We start from the raw sequence: 13,093 nt of genomic DNA, 5'->3' as shown, positions 1-13,093 counted from the left end.
TGTGTCTGAGGGTGCAAAATGAGTTTGACTGTGTAATGCTTTCTCTTTCTTTCCTTACGCAATGCATGCACATATCATCTCCAACAATGGAGTGTTTAAGAGACTGTAAAATGATGGCAGTAGATCTCATTATTAGCATTGGAAGTTGTAGCAAGAACAGATAAGGAGGCTGACCTCAGCCTTAGGGATTGATTTACCTCTGCTGGAGCACTGGGTGCAATTTACACCTTGCCTATACTAGCAGGGGCAGCCACCTCCAAAGGGAATTAAAGCCCTCCACAGGAGTGCAAATGTAAAGAACTGCAAGCACTGTAGGAGCCTCTCTGGTAAAGACTACTCAGGAAATGTCAGTGGATTTATAGAGAGAGCAATGGATGTTGCTGAGAGGGATCTCTTAAAGGGATTTCTTCATGCGGCAATTTTTTATTTTAATGCCTGTATGAATTTGACTTAAAAAAGTTTTTCTAGGTATAGAAGCCCGGAGAGAGCAATGTCCTTGAAAAGGTCTATGACAATGGAAGTGAGTAAAACAAAGGAGAAACAAACAGCCAATGAGCTGCGCCTGATTGAACAATACTAGCCACTTTGCAGTTCTGGACTACAAGGGTTATAATGTTAGCTGCAGCCTACATGGAGCAGGCCCTTTCCAGTACATTTAGAGAGTCTGTGGAGTAGCACTGGCCCAAAGTCAGCTTGGTCTAAGATATCATGATGTAAAGATTCTGTCAGACATTTAGACATGATAAGGTTGGATGTGTGATGGGTAAGGATCCAAGGAAGTCCATGATAGTTATGTAATAAAAGGCAAACATTCTGATGGGAAGTAAAAGAGCCCTGAATTATTGTCTTGCAGGTACCGCAGAGTTTAGAATAAGACTGAATTAGAATAAATTTTTTATTATTTGTTCCCAGTTGAAGCCACTATTGCTAATATTAACTTGATTAAAGAGAAGCAACAGCTATGTCTTTCTGAAGAAACGCACTCTGACAGCTTTGAAGCTGATTATAGAATATCAGGGTTAGGAGGGACCTCAGGAGGTCATACAGTCCAACCCCAGACAGATTTTTGCCCCAGATCCCTAAATGGCCCCCTCCAGGATTGAGCTCACAACGTTGGGCCTAGCACACCAACGCTCAAGACACTGAGCTATCCCTCCCTCATACAGCATACAACCAAATATCTGGTTTTATAAACAAGATTGTTGTTTTCTACACATTATATAATCAAAAAGTAAATCATCCCACAGTGTTATTTGTTAAAACAGGCATGTGCTCACTATAAAATATATATAATTTTGTTAATATTTTATTATGTAGGCCAAGTCTATCTTTAATTATAACATTACATTGTAGTAATAATATTTATTAATGGCCAAACTTATTTATACATTTACACAGTTGGTAATAAGATTACCAAATGGGAAGATCATCTGATATAATCCCATCAAATATGTGGACTTTTAAAGATTTGAATTCTCCCTGTATAAAAGCACTTCAGCCCCATAAGAATTCAGACTAATCTAGTTTAATGGCAGCAACTGAATTTATTGTTTTGTGCTGCTATAATTCCATTAAATGTCTGCTTTACCATACACTTAGATCGTGATTCAGCAAAGCCCTAAGGCCCATGCTTAACTTTAAGCAAATGCTTAAAATCAATTGACTGCAAGATAAGCATGTTAAAGTTAAGTGAGTCCCTGAGTGCTTTGCTGAAAAGGGATTGATTTAAGCACATTCTTTAAATTAAACTGACACCATCAAAATGAGCCTGCATGAGTGCAGAGCATCGGGACTGGGGTGGTTAACTCCCTATATAGAACAGTCGAGGCCTTGACTAGTCTGGCTAATTCCACAACAGTTGGTCAGGTTCTCACTCAGTCAGTACCTAGATAAACCCATTCCAACTGGAACAGCCTCCCTGTGCAATGCAAATCCTCTTCATGCACTGGACATTTACTCCTGGGCGAATTCTGCACCATTGTGTAAGCACAGAATTAATGTTCCCCCAGATTTGCGCCCCCCCCACCCTCAGTTTTGATGGGGAGGTGAAGGGAAGTTGCAGTTATACCTTCCCCCCCCCGCAGGTGGTGCTAGAAGAGAACGCAGTGGGCTCATGGGCTAGAGCAGCCAGTTGCAGAGAGGGAGGGCAGAGGTTGCCTTCCGCACAGCATCCTGCCTGCGGGGCCAGGTGAGGAAACATGGGATATGGGGGGATGGACAGAGTGGGGCTCATGGGGCTGCTGGGGGGGGATCACACAGCCTGGAATTTAGAAGGGCTACTGGGGGGACAGACAGGCAGGGGCACAGGAGCTATTGGGGTGACAACATTGAGCCAGGGGCTGAATGAGAGCAGGGGTGTGGGGCCATATGGGAATGGGGGAAAGTGGGGGTGGCTGAGTGGGGGTGCAGAGACAGAGGGATGGGGAAAGGGGTGCAGGGACACACTGAGATGAGGGGAGTGGGGATGGCTGAATGGGGGTGCAGGGACACATAGGGACAGGGTGGAGTGGGGGTGCAGGGCCATGTGAGGACATGTGCAGATATGCCTGGCTGAATGGAGCATGGGGGTACATGGACACACAGAATAAGGGCAGATGTGCCTGACTAAATGGGAGAGGCTAGGGGTCAGCCAGAGTCTTCATGGGGGAGGCTCCCAATTCCCTAATCTCCCCACCCCCAACAAAAATTCTATACTTCTCCCACCCACACCCAACAACCCTCCAGGTTCACTCTCAGGCACCTTCCCAACAATTACTTCCCTCTCCCTCAGCTCCTTCATTGACCCAGACTCCCCTAAGTCCTTGCACTGCTTCCAAGGAGTGCAGGAAATATGCTTCTATATTGTAGTTTAAGTGAATTATTACTCAAAGTTCTGTATCAATATGCCTAATAAGGACTCTATTTGTCAAAAAGCATTTTCTGAATCTTTTTTGTTGTCTGTATTGTTACAGACTTACTTGCTGACAGATATTTTGAAATAAATTACCAAAATAATTGAAACTGGCATGATTATATTGACAAAATATGCAGAATTGTGCAGAATTTTAAAATATTGTGTGCAGAATTTCTAATTTTTTGGTGCAGAATTCCCCCAGGAGTAGTTATTGTTCCATAACCTTGCAGTTGACTATGTCCACAGCTCACTCTTACTCCAACACCCCCAGAAAGTGCATCCCCACCATCACAGGGAGGGGGCAAATTACCTCTGCTTAGCCTCCAAGAGGTACTTATACGTGGCTGCCTGGCAGATCATGGGAGCTTCAAGGCAGACTGCTAAGGCATGACTCATGAAGATGCATAGGCAAAAATGAGCACCACTCACCCCAGAGGTCTATCTTTTTTAGATCCCCAATGTTATAATATTGATCACATAAATCTTTGTTATGTGTTTATCCAAAGCATGCTCCCGTGTGAGATGAGGAACTGAGGCACAGAGAAATTAAGTGACTTGCTCAAGATAACACAGGAAGTCTGCGTCAGAGCAGGGAACAGAACTCAGGTTTCTCAACTCCCAGGCTACCGTAGCCACTAGACAATCCCTCCTTGTATTTCACAAGAAGTGTTTAGCTCATTCCCTATTCTTCCTTCCGTATCCATGTTACATATTTTTAGATCAAATTTCACTGCACATATCACACATTTCCCTATCACTTCTTCATTATTTCTAGCACTAACCCTTCTTCATAAGGTATGGAGAACAACTATTTCCTCTGTTCTTACAATGCAATCCTGATACATACCGATCCCACAAAATATGTGGCAACAACGAACCAGATTATTTATACATGTCAGGAAACTGCCTGTGATTGATTTTGGAGGGTGGTGGATTGAAACGTGTTACAAAATTTTGATAAGAAAGGACAGCTTTCTAGACAGCTGTTCATGTGGGGTACTTCGCATTTTGACAGATTAACAAACCTGGAACAAATTGTTCTTAACATTCTTTCTGTTTTCACTTTAGGAACAATGCTATTCACGTGAGTGGGAGTCCAAGCTCCTACATGGCTCATGTGCTCCAAACCAATGCTCTGAGCTCTTCAATTTGGAAAATGGCATACAGCCCAGAATAAAAACAAGGACAGATTTGATGACGTTTGGGCTCTTGATCCCAAGATGTTACGATCACGCTGTAGAAGTAATTAGAGGAAAATTCTTCTGGCTAGCAGTGTAATGCTTGGAAATGGCGCTGCGCTCCCTTTTCTTACTCAACACAGGAAATTGTGTATGTAACAATTGATGCAACTTACTGTAAATGAAACAAGTGACTGTGTACGTGAGCAGTAACAGCTGTAGGTGGTTATGTGAGAGGGAAGGATGAAGGAAAATACAAAAGCTGTCTTTGACTTAGTTGATAAAATGCTACTGCTGGTTTGGAACACTTCATTGTAACGTTCTCATACATGCTACAGAACTCTATTCTGTAGCTTGGGAACCTAGGTCCTACACCTACAGGTTATGAAGTCAATGGGGTTCCACCTGGATGGAGAGGTCTGCCTGGGTGGTACTCATTGCATAATTGGGACAGTAGGTATCCTAAAAAACGCTGCTGTGTGGAGGCAAGGATCAGACTCTTGCAAGGCATTTAAAAACAACAGAAGAGGATTAGCTGGACTCCCACTACTCTAGACACTAAAGACCTATTATGCAGACATTGCATGTGTTTATGGAGTTTTCCAGATTTTCTATTTTTTAGGTGCAACAAGGATCTATCCTTAACTAGGACACCTACTAATGTTTAAATACTTTTATTCTCAGCAGGCCAATCTTTTTGTACACCAAGGACCTAGCCAGAAATGTTCTTGATGCAGCCATAAACAGCTGCAACTGCAAGCTGATCACTGAGACCTGGTATCCAGCTGAATCTTTCTAAAAATACTCACCCCCCCATGCCCAAATCCTCCTTTAATGACAGTGTTATTCTAATAAAGTGATTAAATCGCCTTATCCCTGCTGTGGATGCTGCTAAACGAAGTGCAAATACCCATCCCCATTGGGATTACCCTTCAGGCAAAATTCAAATGACCCACCAAGGAGGGCATCTGTTGTCATTTGACTTTTTTTGCCCTTGCTACTTTTTCTGCCATTTCTTTAAAAAGCTGTAATTTTCCCCTGGAGGCTGTGAATACTATTTTTTTTTAAGAATAGATCTTGTTTCCTAGAAATGACATCCTTGTTGATAAATCCTCTGCTTTCTCTTTTGTTAATAATCCCTAAATTTCTTCACCGCTTTCTGACAGCTCTTCATATCCCTAGAAATATCTGTACCAACGAGACATCACACTTCAAAAAACCATCCACTCCAGGCTGACTTGTTGTCTTGCTCTGTGCATCATCACGCAATATAAAAATGAACTAGGCTGGTAAAAATATATCCCTTACACGATGGCACCTGTAGGCATGTATTAGTCCACAATGATCTTTCATTCTACTTAAAGCCTAGCCGCTAAAGTAGCAACCAGCTTTAAAGCCAGTTCAATCACCGTTAGCCTTCAAAGCTCTGTTGGCCACATGAAATAAAAATGTTAATATCCTGAGATAACACCAAAATGAAATGAGACTCAATGAAACTGCTAAATGACCCTCATCGCCATCTGATAACAGAAGCACTGAGATGATAGAAACTCCCCCCATGGTCTTTTTTTGGCCCCCTTCTGCTTCTCCATATCCCAGCTCTTTTTCTAATTTCATTCTAGCCATCTGGAAACATAGTATGTTTCCAGTTACCAGCCATGTACTTTCCCCCTTTAGCCCAGCATTTAACAAAAAATGAACATTCTCTTTAAAACAGCCAGGACTTCCCCCTCGCAGTCTCAGGAATGGAAGCAATTTATTTATTCTGTTTGGTATTAAAGGGCTTGTGCTTCCCGAGCAAGCACTAGAAGGAGATAACGTGGGACTCAAACTCATGAATTCTCATCTAAATTGTAATCACACGAGTGTGTTTGAAATTACAAGGTTTAATAATATCTTGAACGCACTGCACTGCATTAGGATGAGTGAGTCAGGCTGTCAACTCTTTGTTTATTTTATTTTTTTTAAAACAGATTAAATCAGCTAAGCTGTCATTTAATTGAGAGCAAAAATAAAATAAAAGATCAGTGAAGGGCCAAATTGAGATCTGATAGGAACAGATGCAATTCTAATGAAATTAATAGTGTGGCACCCACTTTCGCTACATTTGAGATTGTCCCCTAGATTATATATTAAGTGATTATGCAGATTGTATTAACAATGTCAGTCCCAGAGTCTGCTTTTTTTGATGCATGTGCATGGCTCATCCTGGAGTTAATGGGAGCCACATCCACCAATCAAAGGTCAAACTTCACCCCAAGAATTTTATAACTATTTGTGTCAAAGTTCGTTTCATGTAAACGCTTATTACACAGGGATGTGGAGAGGCATACAGCCTTGTAGCGGGGTAGTCATCCCACTGCCTGGAGGGGTTAAAAGCAGCCCTAGAGAGGTCTGTGGCTGGGGAAAGGCTGATTGGGGAAGCAGGCACAGCTGAGGCCACATCCCAGTCAGGCCACAGCTGACCCTATAAAAGGGCTATGACTTGAGCTGGGACCATAAGAGAGAGACCTGGCTGCCTGGGAAGCTGAGGTGGGTACCTAGGGTGGAGCAGTGCTGGGGAAGGGCAGAGGGAGCTGGGGAGCTCCAGCCTAGCAGAGCCCCAGGCTGCAGGCTGAGTTAAAGGCCCACAAAGGTACTGGGGCTGCAGAGGGCAGCCCAGATGTAGGCAGAGGCAGCTAGTCCAACCAATGGTAAGTGGTTTACAGACTGCAGTCTGCTCCAGTGAGTGGGGGCTAGATGATGACTGGCAGTAGCCACTGACCCAAGGTGGGGATAGGGGGTTGGGGTGGGAGGGGAGACCCAGAGAGAGGGGGTACTGTGGTGGGCAGAACCCCTGAGCAAAGGACACTGGGATCCAAGAGGGACCCAGGGCCAGCAGCAGGTGAGGCCAGCAGCTGGCAGAGGGCACTCCGGAGCTGGAAAAGAGCTAATTCCCTGAACAACCAGCAGGAGGCACTGTGCCAGTGAGTCTTCACCTGCCACAAGCCTGGTTAGCGTTACCAACCCTCCAGAACTGGCCTGCAGTCTCCTGGAGTCAGCGTCTATCTCCTGGTGACTATTGAAAGCAATCTGGGAGATTTTAATAGGATATTTTAAGAAAATAACTTTACTTCCTGTTGAGGAAAAAATCTCCTGGAATAGCTTCAGTCAGAATTGGCAACCCTAAGCCTGGTCCATGCTGACTCCCCTTAACTCCCTCTGAAACCTTTAAGCCCACCTTGCCATGGTTCTGTGATACTATTTACAACAGTGCAGAAGAAATGTAACATGTCATTTTGATTTGGCAGCCTTTTACACCCCTGTGAACTGTTGTAAATGATGGCACAAGAGGCTTATTGCACTAGGCCAGAGGTTCTCAACTGGGGGCGTCGGGCATGTCAAACGTTCGGGGCGGGGGTGTCTCATGGCAAATCTTCTCATAATTCAGTGTGGGGGGAGGGCAAACACCAGATTGCAATGCCATTCACTCAAATTTGGTCCAGCTGCCCCTCCATTATGACATAGGATGGGGCAGCCAGGCTACAACTGAGTGGCATTGTGCACCAGGTCACAATGCCATTCACTCAATTTTGGGGGGTGGGGTGGGGGAGGAGCCTCCAAGTTAAAAAAAAACTAACCTAAGGTGGGGAGTGATTCAGAAAAGATTGAAAATCCCTGCACTGGGGAAGTCCTTGGGGAATACACCTAGTGCTGGGGGCTCCTAGAAATGTGCAGCACTCGCTCTGTGCAGCTCAATGCCATCTCTGCAAGAGAGCCGGCCACATGGTGGGGGCAGAGGAGAAGCGGGGGATGTCACTGTTACAGATCTGCAGTAGGATGGATTGTAGTGGGGGTAGCCCTGCACTCCAGCAAATCTGCACCCTGGCAAAGTCCCTTAAGAGTCTTGGAATCGGGGTGCAAGTAGGGCAGCGTCAATGTTCCTGGCAGCATTTAACCAAGGGAGATACAAACTACCCCAGGTACAAAGTCATGGTAACCCAGGGTCATTCTCAAGGTTCTGAACACCTTTCAGATGCAGATCTACTTAACTAGTTATTGTTTGCAAAGCACGTTGGCGACCTTGGATGGAGAGTACTATTGGAGTGCACAGTGTTATTGTTATGCACATTTGGCGCTCTAGCAAATAAATGATGCAGAGATAAAAGCGGAACCAAGAACATGTCAAGCTTGTAATACAAAACACATTCGCACACCCCGACTCACTACAGTAGGAGTGGTTTCACTGACATCAATGAGACATACCATGTACTCACTCACTGTTGCCCAGTAATGGGTTCCCAGTCTGGCCCTGCAACAATTATATTAGAATAAAATGTTCCGATTACATTTCTAATGATGCGTTGTAAGTGCTGTTCCATGTTATATACATAAGACTCTGCAGTGAGTTAAATTTAAATGCCCTTGATTCTGTTGATTTATGTGAGAACTGTAACATCATTTTATCAGTTTTTAGATTTAATTAGCTTGCTTCAGGGAACGGATTAACATTAGGAGTATAGCCCTGTTTGTGTGCACTCAATATTGTTCAATAGGGGAGTTTGTGCCAAACAAATAAGCAGGCCCTGCCCAAAAGAGCTTACATTTTAATGGGACAAACAAATACACAGCACAGAATTCTATATGGTCATTACAGCTGGGATGAGATGAAGAGGATAAAATACTTTAGTTGCTGTGATTTTTGTTTAGACAGTCCACATGTCTCTAGGTTTCAAAGGTTTGTTGCAGAAAAAAATTACTTCCCTGGATATTCTATAATTTTCTTTCCTCCTGCGTGTGGTTCATACTGTAACTTGCAGAAAGTTTTGCAAATCTGTCTCCTGTTGCTGTAACTTTCACTTGTCTTCCTTACTTCAGAAATCTGTCTCATGATGGTTTTGCATCCAAGTTATGGCATTTTTCCACTACTGACTTTTCATGTGGTCATTTAATTCCTGTGGCTCATTTAATTAGATATCTCCATGAGGAGATACCATGGTGGGCACTGGCTCCAATGACTCTGCAGGATGAATTTGAAGGAAAAGTTTTGACTCATTAGGATAGTGATTGGTCTGTTTGTTTTTTAAAATATGATTTTGAAAAGAATTTACTGTGACTTCAGTCACAAACAATTTTAGACTCAACCCGTCTTCCTAAAAGCAAGATTTAATAAGGGGTTGTCAATACATCAGGGCAAAGCAAACTAGAGGGGGGTTATTTGTAAAGGGCACCAATGTGTTGCTCTCTAACTGCCCCATGTAGACCTTGCTGTTCATGGTATTGCAGATCTATTTCAAATGGGTGTTTAATAAAGGGACATGTCTCTAAAGATATTTAGATGCCTAACTCCCATTGATTTCAAATGCCCAAATACATTAAAGACTGTCAAGCACTGATTAGAAAGACAAAGTGAGTAAGGCAATATCTTTTATTGGATCAACTTGTGTTTGTGAAAGAGACAAGCTTTTGAGCTTTCTATGGTAATAAAAGCCATATAAGTACATTTGATTGATAATCATACCAAACATCCTTCCTCCATAATCACATCTCTCGATGTGCTGTTCTATGCTTTAACTACTAGATATGCTTCCTTTGCTAGTGTAGTGTGTATTTTACATTCAGAGGAATTCAGTGGAAGATTGTATCGGTGACACTGAATATACTGTAACAGCAGACCTGTGGAACAGCAAATTTCTTGGCAGTGATTTTTTTCTGGTTATTGAGGGGCAGTTGTTCTGTAAATATTTCCATTCTTCCTTTTGGTACAGCATGAGTAGGAGAGAGGGAAATAAGTCTTTTGAACTGCAAACATCTCTTTTAGACCTCAGTCTGGCAAAAAGCTCTATATGGGAGATTCCGGCAACAAAAATATTTAACCTTTTTAACCCTACTAAGCTCCTAATCCTATCAAAGTCAGTTGTAAAAGCCCCATTATTTTTAATGGTGGAGGATCAGGCCATAAGAGAATTAAGAGAGAATAAAAGATACAGGAATCCGATTCTTATCTCTTTTATGACTGCATAACTATGGAGTTATTCCTGATTTATGCCAAAGTGATTCCACTGTCTTCAGCAGAGTTACTCCCAATCTACGCTGGTATATGTGAGATCTGAATCCGGTCCCATAACAGATTTGTTATCACAAATCCAGGTTTGTAAAGAAGGTTTTTATCTATTAATTCGTTTATTTATAAAAGAAAGCATCAAATGATTCCAAAAATACATCCAAGACTGAAACCTTTGAGTTAAAATATCTTCTGAAAAAATCCTCATGCCCATCACCAACCCCCAAAATGTGAAAACTCTCTTATCTGAACTGATTACATAAAATGCCATCCTACTGAAGAATAAGAGAGTAACATTTAGTTTAACCACACATTATTTGGTACTTGACAAAATGATTGGTTATAGGACAATCATTAAAATCATAGGTTATAAGCTACTCTCTTCTGAAGTAAATTACACCTTGTAGGCTCTGTGGGTCCTCATCTTTTAACACACCAAAGGGAGTCTGAAGTTGTTGGGACTTTCTTGGCTCTCCATTATTTTTGCCAGATCTGCTTTTAAATAAAATGTTGCTACTATTAAAAAATAAAAATAACCCAAGGACAACAAAACCCAGCACAGTTCTAAATTAAAGCAAAGCTTTGCTTCTGTTCACATCACCTGGGTGAATTTTAAATGCTAAGGCAATGCTTGATGAAATAAAAGCTGTTATGCAGGACACATTTGCAGCAAGTATTTATCATCTTGTTCAAAAACAATTGGCGGTCCAGTTATGTGAAGAAACTCCCTGTTGCGTTAAATGATAAGGACCCAAAATAGCCTGTAGCACTAAAGTCTGTAGTGCTTCTTTCCCACTCAGAACAAATTACCCATCCCGGTTTCAATTCTCAATGAGGGTGAATATAGATTGGTTTTTCTATTTAGTTCTAATGTTAGTCCACCTGTGCTCTGTGTACTTGCTGAGAGTGAGAGCCCAGTAAAATTGGAGCCAATTTCTGAAATTCACTTCAATCCACACAATTTCTCTCCATCATTGCAGCCTCCATCGAGTAGTTAAATGAGCATTTGAACATGGATTTGAAATTCATCCCGTTTTCAGCAAATATATGTGTGTATATAAATAGACCAATATAGATACCTTTCATTTAGTAAATAAGTATTTGCTGTCTAAAGTATAACAGGTATGTAATGTAATTGTCTTAATATCTTGCACTTCTTTTTGGTTTGTGATCCATCTCCAAGGGCAGTGAAAATCACCTACCATATAGGACTGATCCGACGACCTGCACCTCATGTGCAGAATGCTGCATGTGTGTGGAGCCCCATTGGCTTCAATGGGGATGTATGAGTATGGAGGCCTGCCTATACAGAGAGACAGATCACTATGTACTGAGTAGAAATGGATATTTTGTGAGGTTGGGGCCATAAACTGTAAACTCGGATGCCATCCATGTGTATGGTGCTGTATAAAATACTAACCAATAGCCCTAGCACATAATACCGTACATTTATTTAATGTTTTAATTCCTTATCTGCTGTTCTTAGCAGTAGGCTTTCATTGGTAGATAACATTGACTTTAACAGGTTTCAGAGTAGCAGCCTTGTTAGTCTGTATCGGCAAAAAGAACAGGAGTACTTGTGGCACGTTAGAGACTAATAAATTTATTTGAGCATAAGCTTTTGTGGGCTATAGGCCACTTCATCACATGCATCTGAAGAAGTAGGCTGTAGCCCACAAAAGCTTATGCTCAAATAAATTTGTTAGTCTCTAAGGTGCCACAAGTACTCCTGTTCTGATTGACTTTTAACGGTATGTAATGTATTTTTCCAGGTTTGTTTTTTAAAAGGTCCTTTCCAAGGTTGGTAGGTCTAAAACGGCCATTCTTGGCACCCGTCCTAAGTCTCTGTCTATTCATTTCATTAATGTCTTGTCGAATCATAGATCGGTTTGACAAAATACATACTTCAATTAATTCCTGCAGTGTAAAAAGCAGAGATTGTTCACACAGAGGTGTTTCAGGCCTTTTCATCACATCTTGTTTCTTGGTTCTACAGCTGGGGTTTCTGTCAATTCACTTCTTCACATATGTGCTTAAAAGCCTGATGCTGTTTTCCATGCACACCTAAAACTCCCATTGACTTCAGTGGGGTGGCTTGCTTAATTAAACAGTGCAGGATTAGAAAGGCCCTAATCCTGATATCAGATTTTTGCTTGAGGACTCCCCTTCCTATATAGAGCCCCATTGAAGTCAGGAAGGTTCCCTGTGAGAACAGAGGTTTGCTCACGAGGTCATTGTTACATCAGAGGCTAAGTATGTAAAGTGCATAAGTTACTTCCTGCTTGCAAGGAGTGAAAAGTATGATTTACCACAGATATGCTGAACTGTTTCTCAGTTACAACTCACACTATTGCCTTTATCCCTAATAAAGCTCAAATAGAGATTACACACCAGTAATTAACAACACAAGCCATTAGATGTCACTCTTGCTCCACACAAATAGAGCAGATAAATCATTTACCAGGCTGTAAAAAAACAGCCAATCAACCAGCAAACCAAACAAGAACAAACACAAGCTTGTTGTTGTGGTTAATAGGTCAAGGTTAGTAGTTAGAAGCATCGAGAGGGTGCTTCCCTACAGTTTGGCCTGATTTAAAATGGGGGGGGGGGGGAATGTCGAGTTAAAGCATATGCCATAGGCTTTTACCAGAAAATCTGGTATTAAATGCTTTTATAGGACTTTTTACCACTCGAGACTTTGTAATCCTTAGTGAGGAAACGTAAAATTTTCATTATGTATTTTTTTTTAGTTTTCATTTTCCTAAAATATGCGTTTATGATGTTTTTACAATGATTACTACAACTCGTTCTTTACTGGATGACCAGTAAAAGCATTTTAGCCAGCAGTGTGGCATGCAAAGTACACATTGTCCACTCTGCTTGAGCTATGCTGTTCTGCATCATTGCTGGCCCATCTCAAGGCCTGTGAACCCACCATAGTGTCATAAAGCGATCATGCTAGGATTAACTGAGTGGAAC

At 41.9% G+C, this 13,093-nt stretch overlaps 1 long non-coding RNA gene across 1 annotated transcript; it reads left to right on the top strand.

Moving 5' to 3' along the window:
- The first annotated feature begins 2,089 nt into the window (after positions 1–2,089).
- Positions 2,090–4,374, top strand: LOC115657864. Its single transcript, XR_004002080.1, has 2 exons — positions 2,090–2,188; positions 3,962–4,374. It is a non-coding gene; the product is annotated as an uncharacterized LOC115657864 (long non-coding RNA).
- The last annotated feature ends 8,719 nt before the right edge of the window (positions 4,375–13,093 follow it).

The sequence above is a fragment of the Gopherus evgoodei genome, chromosome 9 (assembly GCF_007399415.2).
Source record: "Gopherus evgoodei ecotype Sinaloan lineage chromosome 9, rGopEvg1_v1.p, whole genome shotgun sequence".
Taxonomy (NCBI): Eukaryota; Metazoa; Chordata; order Testudines; family Testudinidae; genus Gopherus; species Gopherus evgoodei.
The sequence above is the reverse complement of the archived record's forward strand: the minus strand, read 5'-3'. Positions and strand labels throughout refer to the sequence as shown.